Source organism: Mesoplodon bidens (genome assembly GCF_964165515.1).
Source record: "Mesoplodon bidens genome assembly, chromosome: 1".
Classification (NCBI taxonomy): Eukaryota; Metazoa; Chordata; class Mammalia; order Artiodactyla; family Ziphiidae; genus Mesoplodon; species Mesoplodon bidens.
Window position 1 is genome coordinate 90,495,015 of NC_138176.1, and position 14,058 is coordinate 90,509,072.

Sequence of the window (14,058 nt, forward strand, 5' to 3'; positions counted from 1 at the left end):
AAAAAAATTACAAATGTGAAATATGTTTTGAAAATTGTGTAAAAGCTAGAGTATTATTTGATTTAAATCTATTATTTAAGTTTAATTTAGTGAAGTAATGGTAATTTTATGAGTTATTCAAATCAGAGTTATAGTGATGTGGCCTCACATATATGAAGTAAGTCAACATGAGGAATATTTTGCTTATAGTTTATTTTTATCCTGATTTTATCTTAATTGTGCTAACAAAGGCATGTTTTATCTGAAAAGATATCTGAATAAGGGTCAGATCTATAAAAAATGTTGACATTTTTTACTGTGAACCTAAAATATGTTCCTTCTAATAACTGAAGCTTTATTTCTATAACTAGAATCTACATTTCTGTGTGTGTGTATTGAAAGTTTGTGCTCTCTTGATTACAAACAACACTTCAGCAGTGCACTATTCAATACTAGTACTAACATCCCTTTTCTTAATGAGCACTAAATGTGTGCCAGACACTATTCTATGTGTTCTACACCCTTTACCTCATTTAATCATCACAACAACACATTGAATGTGGTACTTTTATTATCTCAAAGTTACTGATGAAGAAACAGGGGCACATGCAATTTAAATAATTTTCTAAGTTCATATAGATAAAAATGTCAAATCCAGGATTTAAACCCACTAATAGCATCCTTGTCTACCTTTAGAAATAAGTTGTAGGCAAGGAACAACCCTTGTTTGATATCTAATTTTAAATAGCCTCTAGATGAAGATAGCAAATGTATTAGAAAATAATGGGAATTATATGCATTCTATTTCAGACTGTTTTTCCACTTTAAATAAATTAAGATAAATGGAATATTTGTTAAAGTGTAGAATGTTAGGAAAAAAATCTCAGTTCTAGTCATAGATCTCTACTAACCCTGAAATTAGGGATACCACTTTAACTCTTTGACCTGGAATTCTTTATTCAAAGGAATCAAAGGAGATGATTTCTAAAGTGTTTTCCAATTCTAAAATTCTAGTAAATCACCTTCTATGTTATCATTTGATTGTCTGTGAGTCAGTGAATGTAGTCATGGCTTCAACCTTCTCCACATGTTTCTCTTGCATCCTTACTTGTAAAGTGAAACTGAGTGTACTGAAAGAATGATAAACCTAGTCACACAAGCCCCTATTTTCAAAACTATGAAGCATCAGTGTAATTTAACAAGCTTGATAGTATTCCATGACACATAACTAAAACTATTCTTTAGAAAAACTCAGAAAGGAAGAGACTGTCTATAAACAGCCGTCTTTGTTGGCTTCAGTACAAATAAATTATATTAAATAGGCATCACTTCCTTATTCTGTAGATTTACTGATTTCAAAGGCCTCTTACCTACTTTTTAAGAACTTTAGTACATTCACAGAACTGTCCAGATTGACCCGTATTTTCTCTCTTTGCTTGTTGAAGAGCATGTATCCCCACAAAGTGTTCGGTAGTGGCATTCTATCAGTACTTGCTGAATAAACCACTTCATGGATATAAGGGTATAGCAGAGGGAGCTGGATAATCCTAGCTAAATGCAGATGAAATAGCTTGTAAAAACACAAGGAGTAATTAAGTATTCAGATATAGATTCCCAGAGGCATGCAAATAGATGATTAAAATAACATGCTTATTTGTAATTTTAGTACCTAGAGAAACAGTGTAGGCTTGTTAGCTTCAGATAAGTTGCCAAGTATGACATTTGTCTCATATATTTGGAATCATTTTATGTGGGACTTAAATTCATAGACATATCTTAGCATCTTCAGAGCAAAATGAATTAACACTCAAAAGTAGTTTTTTTTTTTTTTAATAGATTATCACTTGAGAAAGGGCAACATCATAACATCTAGTGGCAAAAGTTGAAATTTTTCTATGGGCCCTAGTGATTTAACAGCTCATAAAACCAACAAAAAGAAAGTTTGATCCTTATTTTAGGTTCCTTCTTGTTGATTCTAAGTTGAAAGCATAGCAAGAACGTTTTCACTGGCAGTTTCCTTTATCTTAAAATTTAATGGCACAACATAATTGTCAAAAGCAGCTAAATTATTTCTCATGTGCACACTTGGTTGAGGCAGTTATTACTATAGAAAAGATGAAAAAGAAAATGAGATTTTATTCCCTATCTTGTTTCACCCGTAGCTCCAATGAGCATTTGCCTGAGTGTTCCTCTTCATTTCACTGAGTGATTATTCTTTATGTTTACTCAGTCCTTGGCCACCCGCTTGGGTGCCCTAACGAGTGGGTTCCCTGGAGTTTGGGCCTGGAACTGTGTATTATGAAAATTCTGTCTGGTGATTCTAATTTGTAAACCTCGTTAGAAACCACTGCATTGAAAGTAAGTAAGCTCTTTTTTTAATCTCTGCCCTGGGTTCAGTAGTTTTCATTATCCAGTAGATGTCTTTGTAACCTAACTCAAAAGATTTTCCTGACTTTTGATGCCATCCACAAAAACATTTTCAGGAACTACTTAATCACTATTTTTAACTGATTCTAAGATTTTATTTAAAAATATTTTAATGTGTGATAAGTACTAAGTTTTTCATTTTAATAAGAAATTACTAAGATTTATAGTCACTGGCACTATGTGATAACTCTGTTTATAGTCACCATGATTATATGATGACTTTATATTTGTCTGACATTCTGCAAAACTTCATTACTTTTGCATTTGGAAGCTTCATGTTATATGTGAAGAAGCTGAGGCTTAGAAAAGGTGACAGGTGCCTGGATAACAGCATCAAGATTAAAACCAAGGAATGTAGAGGTAACGGCTAAATCTCACCCTGCTGATTAACAGAGACCTTATTTTCAGCAAAACAACACATACAATTATTGCTATTAATTTGAATTTTATTGAGTATACATTTAATTTGAAAATTTTTATTGGTTTCTGATTTGTAAATACATTTACAAAGTTTTTACCAAGTTTATACTTTTGCATATTTAAGAATGTACTGTTTCCACACCAGATTATGCTGTTCTTCCTACATTTATGTTTTCTTGCCTTACACTTAATGTTATTTCTGAAAGTAGACCCCAAATAAGCTAATTTTGGTTTTGCTAAGATTTTCTTAAATATAAACCACTAGTAACTCTTAAATATATTATTTTATGACTATTAACTAATACATACTTGAGTGGTTATTTATTCTTTTCTTACATATGTTCTGAGTAATCATGCATATTTTATTTTATTTTATTTTTTGAGCTGGTTTCCTTTTTCAAAAAATTTTATTGGAGTATAGTTGCTTTACAGTGTTGAGTTAGTTTCTACTGTCCAGCAAAGTGAATCAGCTATATGTATACATATATCCTCTCTTTCTTGGATTTCCTTCCCATTTAGGTCACCACAGAGCACTGAGTAGAGTTCCCTGTGCTATACAGTAGGTTCTCATTAGTTATCTATTTTATACATAGTATCAATAGTGTATATATGTCAATCCCAATCTCCCAATTTATCCTACCTCCCCCCTTGGTATCCATGCATTTATTCTCTATTTCTGCTTTGTGAATAAGATTGTCTATACCAATTTTTTCAGATTCCATATATATGCGTTAATATGCAATATTTGTTTTTCTCTTTCTGACTTACTTCACTCTGTATGACAGTCTCTAGGTCCATCCATGTCTCTACAAATGACCCAATTTTGTCCTTTTTATGGCTAAGTAATATTCCATTGTATATATGTACCACATCTTCTTTACCCATTCCTCTGTTGATGGGCATTTAGGTTGCCATTGTTACAAAAAGAATGAAATACCTAGTAATAAACCTACCTAAGGAGGCAAAAGATCAGTACACAGAAAACTATAAGACACTGATGAAAGAAATCAAAGATGACACAAACAGATGAAGAGATATACTATGTTCTTGGATTGAAAAAATCAATATTGTGAAAATGACTATACTACTGAAAGCAATCTACAGATTCAATGCAATCCCTATCAAATTACCAACAGCATTTTTCACAGAACTAGAACAAAAAACTTTACAATTTGTATGGAAACACAGAAGAAATTGAATAGCAAAAGCAATCTTGAGGAAAAACAAAGAAACAAACAAACAAAAAGAGCTGGAAGAATCAGGCTCCCTGACGTCAGACTATACTACAGGGCTACAGTAATCAAGACAGTATGGTACTGGCGCAAATACAGAAATATAGATCCTGCACATTTTAAAAGACAAGTTATTAATAAAATTAAACTTTTAAATTTTAGGTTTTTATAGGTAATATTTGCTTTTCCTGAGCACTGAACTGCTAAGAATTAAAATATACTCTAATTATGAATAAACAGCTTAAAAAATGTTGGCAAAACCTTGCAAACCAAGGCAAAATTAGAACATTTTAGTTGATTTTAATATTACCTTAGCAAATAGAAATAAGAAGTTAGATGTTTTAAAAATATTCATTAAAAGTAGAGAAAACCTTGTTCATTTATTCACACAACTATTGTCTCTAGTAGGCAATTGAGTATGAATTATAATTTGTGGTTTCCTTTAATGAACAGTTTGCTCAAGCAGAAAACCTGAAAAAATATTACACACAGGGTTGTGACAGCTTATTGAGACCTAGAGCATAAGACATGAGCACTCCTCTCCTCAAACACTTACAATTTTTAAAAAATTCATAGATGTGAGAATAGCCATTGCCAGACAAAAAGTATACCTACTCTGTTCCACACTTACAGATATATTTCTGGTTGCATATATTGTATTGAATTAGATATAAAGACCAATGAATTTAGGAATATAATCTTTAAAACCTAAGCTGTTTGCAGCAAAATGTCATTGTAAGAGCCCAAGATAAAGGATGACTTTAAGAATGTCATTAGGTCGATGAGGTCAGAAAAGATGGTTTTGATCATTTTTACACATCTACCACTTAAAATAGCACATAGTAGGCCTTAAGTAAATATTTATTGGATAAATTAATTAAAAACAACTACAGAAGTATAGTTGTTGCTCAGAAAGATAATATATGACACATCAGTCATTTTTAATATAAAAATAAGCTGTAATTTAATATTATTTCTTGAGATGGGTATTGGGTCAGAAACTTTTTTTCCTTATCACAGATGAGTCATAAAACTAATTTGAAAATCACAGAGAATCTCAAATTAGGTCCCTGAATAGACAATTATTAATTGTAAATTATCTTCTTTTAAGGAGGTAATATTTGTGTTACAGATTCTTGGCTCCAGGAATTCTATCCATATCTTCTAATCTTTGGTTTTGCAAATTTATTTTTTCATGTGACTAAAAAACTATTTATCATTATTCCTGCTTACCAAATACTGCAGTGCAATCCTCTAAATTTAACAACATTCAAAACACTATGCAATAAAATAAGAGAAAAAATTTCATGATCAGTGTTCACCATTGTAATATAACTTAGATTACTTTCTCAATTGCTACTATGAAAACTTTAAATGTAGGAAGTAAACTGCACTGAGAAGATTAAGTTTTCCTAAAGGTGGTTTCATTGGCAATGTAGTAACTTGGAACTATGTTCTCTATTGTAGAATGTTGATGAAAATTGCTTGATTTGCAATTTCATTGGTTTTATTGAAAGCTCAGGATGTACAAAAAAAAATGTGCTTTGTGAATAAGAACTGTATCTACACAAGGATAAACAGAAAAAAACCTTGATTAAATGAAGTGTGGAAAATGGTTACAGGCTCATTCCAATATCTTTGAGTTTGCAGTTACTTGGAAGCATAAAGTTTGTCATGCCTTAGTTTTGACACGGAATATACGTTTTTTAAAAAGTGAGAACAAATTTTATTTTATTGCCATGATTAAAAACATGTTAAAGAGAATGAAAAATGTTAATATATTAAATCAAATTTAAAAAGGTAAATTAATAGATTGTAGAGCTCCAAAACAAACACATCGATATTTTCTAGTAAGTACATTTTATGTATTTAATCTTTCTCTTCACTGAATTTTGAATTTAATTCATACTTGTTATATTTTAAAGAAGGAAATTTCCAACTTGTATTTCCCATGCTTTTATTGAGTTTATTCTTAGGGAAATTAGGTGGGTGAAGGTGGTTTTCTACTACAAAGACACAAATTGAAAGAGGTAAACTTAGCTGTTGTAAATACTATTACTACGTTCAAATAAGAATATAAACTTGCAAGGGTCTTTTTTTGTCACAATCAATAGTCTAATTTGAGGGTTTTGTTTATGTTTTTAGAAAATACTTTACAAAGAAAGACTATGCAGTGTAATGGACAAACGTTTTTGGTAAAGGGGAATTTTATATGAAAATTTGCACAATGATTTTTCATATATATACATAGAATATTAAAATTGTCAATAAAAATATGTTGACAATGCTTAATCACACTTTAGTATTAATAAAAAGTTAATAAAGACTATTAAAACTGTAATTTATTCTCAGAGAATATTAAAAAGTATTTATTCTCTGATTAACTGAAAAAACACTCATAGGCTCTAATATCTAAATACAATCACGAGAGGAAAGGGATAGATTTCCTGTAACATTTATTAACATAAGCAGACTGTGAGAATTCTATTAGTCTAGACAGGAGAACTGCAATGTTTCTTTTGTTTTTCTTATTAATTTTGACAGACTTGAAGTGCTTGCAATTCTGCACTACCAGGTTTCCATGAATCCCCTACTCTGATATAGTTTAATTTTTGCATACTTACCATGGGTTTAAAAAATGCTTTAAAATGGGTTTTAAAAAGTTACTTAAATATGAGTGCAGAGAAAACTAATTAGTAATGGAAGATTACATGAAACATTTTTCTTTTGTTTTGGTTTTAGTGAAAAGAATATGCCTTTGAAAAATAAAATCAAAGCATCTATTGATGTCATCCTACTCATGGTTATAGAGTCATAAATTGAGAAAGAGTGAGAGTATATTTGGACAAAATAATCAAACCATGTTATTTCATGGAGATGATTACTTGTAGTCAGTAAGTATTTATGATTGGCATATCTTTTTCATTACTCTTGAATCTAATCTCTTAAAGTATAGAGATGTTTTATTGTATTTTGCTCATTTTTTTTTCTCTTTTCGAGAGAGTACACTTCTGTAGCAGTTCAATGATTTCTTTAAAGTGAAATGCTTTTTTAAAAATGTATTAATCTTCTTGTGATACTATTATCACACTAAAAAAATTGGTACTTTAGCTTTGACAATGAGAAATAGAAGACAACCTTCCACACTGAAATATCTGTTTAAAGAAAATGTATTTTGCCATTTCTTTCTCTTTTTTTTTTACATTTAAAAATATTCTTTCCGATTAATTAGTTTTTACTTTGCTAAACATCAGGGAATCATTCTTAGGAAATTAGTTTTTACTTTGATAACCATCAGGAATCATTCTTAGGACTTTCGCTACTCAATGTAATTGTTACAGTTGATGGTTCACCCCAGCTGGTGTCCTCTGCTCTTAATTTTACATATAAAATACCATTCCCTTCATTTCTATGTATATAACTACAAGATGTTCTACTGCAATAAGCATACTGGCTTTTAAATCATAGAATAAATGTAAATTAAGTGTCTACTGTACACTAAACACTATGCCAGAAACTAAATATTCCATATTCCACTGAAGCTTAGAAGAGAAACAGTCTTTCTTAATTCATTGAAATAGACTTTCTAAATATAATTAAAGCACAGTGCATTGCAAAAATTTTATGCTTTGACAGTGAATTCAAAGTTTTCAGAAGATATATTTTATATTTCAGATTAAAGTTATATTCACTACTGATTATTGATGAGCTAATGCTTTTCATATGAATAGAAATTTTTACAGTTTTGAAGTTAAAAAAACACAAAACTATAAATGGGACTTTAATTTTAACAGTGTGGAATAGTTGTTTAAAATATATAAGGAAGGCTTCCCTGGTGGCACAGTGGTTGAGAGTCCGCCTGACGATGCAGGGCACATGGGTTCATGCCCCAGTCCGGGAGGATCCCACATGCCTTGGAGCGGCTAGGCCCGTGAGCCATGGTCGCTGGGCCTGTGCATCCAGAACCTGTGCTCCACAACGGGAAAGGCCCACGTACAGAAAAAAAAAAAAAAAAAAAAAAAAAAAAAAAATATATATATATATATATATATAAAGAAATATAAGCAGTATAAACTAATAACCAACTAAAATAAGATAGAATAGCTATAAATCAAAACATGATGTCTTTGGTATTGAGTAATCAAAATTTCTTTAAAGGTGAAAGCTAATGTGCAAAGGTGAAATGGGGCAGAGGAATCATTTTGGCATTGTAGCAATTCCATAAGAAAAATATAGCCAGGCCTCATGTGGGCACTAGAAAACCACTAAAGGTGGGGCCACTTATTCATAGGAGTTGCATTGTAGTTGTGCCATTATTATTTTCTTGTAGTGTTTCCTATTTTTTTCATAAATTTCACTCTTAAGAAAGACAATTTCATTGACTCAACCCAGTCATAATTTGTTCCTCTTGGGTCAAGTATTCCCACCCTCTTGCTCTAATTTTTGGATTGTGGGAGGGACAGTGGAGCTTGATCAAAACTTGATCATATCTTGTTTTCCACTGTCCTTCTAAAGGGGCGTGGTGTGTTAAGAATGGGAAGTTATATAGGGTAAGAAGATGTTAGTAAGTTCATAGCATTAAAAATTACCTCATAGTATAAGGTATACTACAGCTATCAGTATACATTAACTTTTTCTTTCTGCTTTTTGCCCCTCATTTTAAACAGAACAGTAATCCATTATTTAAAACATAATAATTAACATATTCAATAAATGAATCCATTTGTTTTGCCTTAACATATCTGTCAGCTATTGCCACAATAATGTTGCATAATAAAGAGCCACACAATCTCAAAGCCGTACAACAATACACATTTATTCTCATGCATATTTGTGTAGGCAGTTGGGTTGATCTAGGCTGGGCTCAACTGGAAAGATCTGCTTCAGGCTGCAAGTCTCTCCATGTCAATGTCTCCTCTATTCAGTGTCTGTTGTCCTCCTTCTGGTACTAGTGAACTAGCAGGGACATAGTATTCTAGTAACTGTGGCAGATGTACAAGAAAGCAAATACATTTCAAACCTGTACTTGGGTCATATTTGTAAATATCCCATTGACTGAAACAGTATCATGGATGAGCCCAAAGTCAAGAGGCAGAGAGAGAAACTCCACCTAAAAGTGGGAGGGACTGTGAAGTTGCTTATAGGGATGGGTGAAGAATTGGGATCAATATTTCAATCTACCACAGCTTGTATCTTTAATATAAATCAAACTGCTTTTCTATTTTTCAGCAGTCTTAAGAGAAGCCTTTTCTTTTAAAAAAAATCCAGGATCTATTAAGTCAAAAAAAAAAGTGAAGAAAAATTTGGTGGAATATTTTTATTTGTTTTTCTTATACTACATTTTCCTTTTGATGTGTGTTTACCACATTCAGATGAACAACTGTTGAAAAGTGTACTCCAGGATGCTTTTGCAGGGTGTTTGTTTTGAAGAATAGTATAAAAATTTCCATAAAGTTTCATATGCAACCACAGATATTTTAACTTGATCCTTTATTCTGCATTTACTTTTAGGCGTCCTTAAGAATCTGTTAAAATGCAGAAATTATGCAGTATTGATTTCAGGAAAAGTTGAAGTGGTTACACATGATTGCCTTTGCCTTAAAAGAAATCCTTATTTGGTTCTAATTTGAACAATATTGAAAGCACAACAAAACTAGCTTTTTATTATGTCACCACACATTTGGTGAGTTATGGAAAGCATTTTATTTCAGGAATGGAGTTAACTGTGTCTTGTCTGCACTTCTAGCCATTCTTGTCATTTCTGGCTACTGTCCAAGCCTGCCTGTGACTCATACATACTTCTTTCCTGATAAGAAATGCATTGAAATCCCGGGAACATATGCTGCTGACTGCTAGAAGAGTTTTAGTGGTGAGAGATTAATGTAATTGCTTTTGTTTGAGAAATATAATTGGTCACAGTTACATACATGTAGCTTATATGTAAAATATGTTCTATTGTAAAACTCATGACAGTCATTTTTACTTTGCTTTTAAAAATGATGCTGAAAGGAATCTAAAAGGTATATGCTTCCTTCTTTCCTCTTATTCCAGAATAGTTGGAAGGGAAAAAGTACAAACTTATGTGAAATAAATGCACAGATATCTAAATATACACAAAACTTAATTTAAATTTCAGGTATAAAGTTTGAAATGACAAAGTATTTGTTAGCTTAAAATTCCAAAAAGAGGAGTATTCTAATTCCTAAATTAAATATTACTTCCTCAAATATTATCATTATATCATGTTTCTCTTATTAAAGTGTTTTCTCTTTTAAAATATAGTAAAATAATGTTTAGTATATAAGGTAATATTTTAGTGCTAAATATCTGTGAAATACATGATTTTTCTATTTTCTTGTCATTCTGAAGAAACACTGTACCTAAATGCAAAGATTTCCTTTCTGATGATCCCTGAAGCTTCAGTAAATTTGGGGCCTGCAACAGACCTGTGTTCTCAAGAATTTCTAGTTCATGTATACGTGTAGTAGTGGTGCTATTAATTTTCTCTAATAGGTCACATCTAACCCCTACTGTTCTTCCATTGTATGGGATCATAGGTCATTTCTCCATAGTTTTATTTCCCCCATTTTCTTCAAGATTTCAGTTTCAAAAGTTCAGAAATACCATCAAGATGAGACAGTACACTATGATTACAGCTACCACAGACTCTTGTGAATAAGGTTGGTTATACATCATAAATAAATAAATACCTCAAAGCATTGTTCACAGAGTATGATTGGACCTTCCACACCTATGCTGTCCAAACAAGACATTCCTGACATTTAGGGACTTTTAGATGTAAACTGTTCTTTGCTAGGGCTCTCTCATAACTAAAGTATGAGTCACTTGCAAACCGTAATAGATTTTGGCTCTGCAACATGATGAAGTGTTCTGGATGTAGTGAAACACTTCACCCAGACTTATGGCAACAGAATTCCCAGTGGTCACCCAAAATAGGGAAAGAAATGAAGAACAAAATTAAAGGAAATATGCAAACTCTGGCACCATCCCTTCATGGCAATACAGCTCTTTATTCTTGTTGTTAAGAGATGGAAGTACTTGGAGTTTAAACCCATAAATTATAGTACAAGTAGGTGTTGAATTTTCTTGTTCCTAATGACTGAACTTAACCTCATACTTGAAATTTTAAAAAGGGGTAACATATATGCCCTACCAAATGAAATTATTTGGTTAATTCTTCTACCAGAAGGCTAATATAGAATGTCAAACTTTCTGCAGAAATGTAATTAGACTTTCTGCTATGTATTCTCAATATATATAGGCTTTGACATAAATTTACTAAATAAAGCCTTGTTATTGGAAGCCAACATAGCATGCAAAATGTGTCAATCCCACTGAATTGGGTGAATCACATAGTATTTGGATTCATTTGAAGAGAGGGAATGGGAAGTTATAGCCAAACATTTAAAATATAAATTTGATTATTTGCTTGAGCCATGGTTTCGATATTTCTATCTTGATGTCTTTGGTTAATGAATGTTTCTCTCGATTCCCAAGTTTAATGTCAAGTCATAGAATGTTTCTTTGCACACACCACCCTGATGTCCCTCAGCACGAAGCCACTCACTGCATTGCAGGCAGACTCATACTTCACACAGCCTCATCTCAGACAGGAAAGGTGGAGTTTTCCTTTTCAGAGCCAAAGGAAGTGACAGCTCAGGCTTGATAGTTGTGCTGATCCTGGTGTGGATTTCAGTTTGGTTACTTTGCATTCAACTTCAACTTCTCACTTGAACCTCCATACAGAAAATTAAATGCTGGATTTCAGCATTTTCTTTCACGCTGATGAAATAAAAATTGTTTTGAGTGTAAGATTAGATTTTATCCTCACTGAATTTCAGTAGCACCTACACAGTATAAACTAGGGCATCGTTTAGCAAAGTGTTATTGGAGTGACATCATAATGACCTATTAAGGGTAATGCACATTTGAATGACCTCAGTTATTTTTTCAGGTTTATTCATGACTTTTATGGCATTTAGTGTAGTTGTTTCTGAAGCAGTGATGGGCATTTCATAGGATCTTATATTCCAATCTCCCAACTGGGAGATTTCCTGACTTGTTATTTTATATGCTTATACACAAGATGCTTTTCCTGAAGCTCTTTTAAATCATTCTTCTGAGTATAAAGTTATTGAATTATCATCAAATATAATGTCATATCATAAAAATTATACATGATGGCATCATGGACACACAAGAACTAGGAAATCAATGGAATTGGATTGGTTCTAAATATTATTGTAATATAGGGCAAATTTGATTAATACATTCCTTATATACCAGTAACATATCTAATTTATTAAATTTGCTGAACACGTGACTCTAATAAAAATGTAAAAATAACCTGATTTTGCTTTTAAAACAAATATCTCTGGAGAGAAATTTACATGCTAGAGATGGGTAAGTTGTGAGAATGCAAAAATGAGCAAGACAATTTTTGCCCTCAAAATTCTAGAAGTTACAAATTTGAGCAGTATAAATTAACTGTTAACCTTTGCAGCGACCAATTTCTATAATATATAAATGTGTTAAAGAAATCAGAGCAAAAAATACTTCCCTTGAAATAAATATTTTTTGGCAGAATTATTAATTAAAAAGGAGTGTTTAAATACAATCTGGTGGCATTATCACAATATCTTTGGAGGTAATACATGTGAACCCTAAGCATTATTTTTGGTGTAATGCTTTGTCACAATTTATGTGGTAATAGTAGTATTTGAGAAACTTGGAGTGTCAGTTTCACAAAAATAAAAAGACAGTAATGTAAATAATTACATTTGGCACTAAAAAAGGCAACTAATCAAGCACTATTTGCTCTGATATGTCTTCTTTTATAGTTTATGTACTTTATGTCTGTCCCACCAACCATTTAGACTTTAGTCATTTCTGAAAATGAATATTACTGCATCTCTTGAGAAAAAGAAATAGCTTCTTTGTAGACATTTTAAAAGCAGTAACTTTTACTGATATCTACAGAGAATTTAGCTATAGTTTCTTTACTTGTAATGTATATCCACCACCTTTTTGCTGAATGTTTAATAGTCTTCCAGTGACATCGATAAGGCAAACCTTCACAGATTATTTTCCCTTAATGTAAATATATATAAAGGAATTTAAAAATGAGCAAGAATGTGGATAAAGTAGTATTTGCAGGGTAGATAACCAAACATTAATTTCTTCAAACATTATTTTCCTGTACACATCAAATGCATATTTTGTTTGAATGATCTCTGTCTTCGTGCAAAGATTAGAGACAGTGGTCTAAGGCATATTATGCTGCTTGCTCCCTAGCCTGGTTCTTTCCACAGATCTCTGCAAAAGTCAGTGGACTAGAGTTAAGAGGCTGACAATAGTTTTTCTTAGATAAATCACTTGACATTTCAATGCCTTGCTTTTGATTAGGAGATGAACTTGATATCTAAGATTCCTTCTAAGAATTTTAATATTTCTTCTTGCAAATGAATGGATTCCTAAACCTTTGTTTTATTATAAATTTTACAATCTTTCAAAAGAAAAAAAAGATTGTTTTTCAGAATATGTCATGTAGGTTGCAGGAAGATTGTGAATTAAAAATATGTTTTGGGGCATTTTTCATCCTGATTCACTAAGAACCTCTTTATTTAGCTTGCAGAGAGATTGTGTATTTAAGAATATGTTTTTAATTGTGGTTGAGATAGTGATCACAATGCAATTATCAGTTTATTAACTGGAGAATGAGCTCATAATGGACCTTGATATTTTAGTCAATTCCTTAGCCTTGAATATAGTGTATTACTTCTGGAATATCAACTTAATTTAGTGAAATACCATATTTTATATTTACACATATGTAATGATTTGATAACTGCTAACTAATAATAATAGCAATTTCTCATTTATTATGTAGCTGTATTCTGATTTATTGACTTAAAAAATTAAAAATAAATCCCCAAGATATAACATCATTCCTGATGCAGTGCAGAATAAAATGATAAAT

At 31.6% G+C, this 14,058-nt stretch overlaps 1 protein-coding gene across 1 annotated transcript in view; it reads left to right on the plus strand.

Annotated features, from left to right (window-relative positions):
• Window positions 1-14,058, plus strand: part of FAT4 (FAT atypical cadherin 4) — a 172,257-nt gene that overhangs the window by 54,087 nt on the left and 104,112 nt on the right. The gene's annotated exons all lie outside the window — the stretch shown is intronic.